Source organism: Sinocyclocheilus rhinocerous, unplaced genomic scaffold (genome assembly GCF_001515625.1).
Source record: "Sinocyclocheilus rhinocerous isolate Xijiao unplaced genomic scaffold, SAMN03320098_v1.1 scaffold714, whole genome shotgun sequence".
NCBI classification, from domain to species: Eukaryota; Metazoa; Chordata; class Actinopteri; order Cypriniformes; family Cyprinidae; genus Sinocyclocheilus; species Sinocyclocheilus rhinocerous.
Genome location: NW_015646165.1, coordinates 1,491,605 through 1,492,688, shown reverse-complemented (window position 1 = coordinate 1,492,688; position 1,084 = coordinate 1,491,605).

The window sequence follows — 1,084 nt, the reverse complement described above, 5'->3', positions numbered from 1 at the left end:
CAGTGCAGCGCTTCCTCTGAAAGATGAAAGGGAAAAATGGTGTCTTCCCGAAAGAGGAAATATGACTTGCCAGAGCGAATACATGCTGACTCCCATTCGCTGTCAGATTGTGTAGATTCCACCATCCAGAATCCTCTGCAGCGGTGCGTGTACCCTGCTGATAGCGCTAGCGGCGAGAACTCTAAGTGTGTTTCTGTAGAGATGCCCCCATTATTTAAACAGAGCCGGTATAATGAGTGGAGTGAGAGGTAGAGAGAGAAATGACACTAGAACTTGGAGAAAGAGCTGGTGGGTGTTTAACTGAAGTCATGCTGTTGGCTTATCACATGTGATCATACATTCTCACTTACACCACACTCCAAAACATTCCCACTTTTTGAGCACATCCAAGAACAAACCTTCTACTCTGGTGATGATAAATGTACCATGATAACCATAGTTTCTACCAAAATACTAGTCTCAGCTTCAGACAGACCACCCACTTCACTGACCATCTGAACCATATTGCACTATTTGGCATATGTTTTTAGCCATCGAAGGTAAACTATAATTTTGTCAGTTCATGCATTCCCTTATCATCCTTTTTGCTGTTTTCCAGTCTATTCTTGTGGATAAACAACACGCAAACACTAAACAGAGCAAGAACCTGCAATGTGAACTGGACCTTGTGCTAAAAATCAAAAGTCTGGCTACATGAATACCAAAATCCAGTCTAAAATGTAAATTTCTTATTTGGCTAACCTTCTGGCAAGGTTCAATGTTAACAGAATGTTTATTCAAAGTTATCTGGTCTTTCATAATGTTCTCAAAACGTTGACATAAAAGCATTATTAATTATATATACCTCATATACCTCAAACGTTTTAGTTGGACATTTGACTAACATTTTTTAAATGTTACTACTTGTTTCAGAATATTTAGAGAACATTCAAAAGTAGCATTCCTATAAAGTTTGAAAATGATAAAATGGAATGTTTGCATGAAAAAAAAAAAACGTTTGGACGTTTTGAAGGTTCAGAGAACATTCAGAAATTGTGTTTTCATAACTTAATGAGAACATTAGTAAATGTCAGAACACACACAC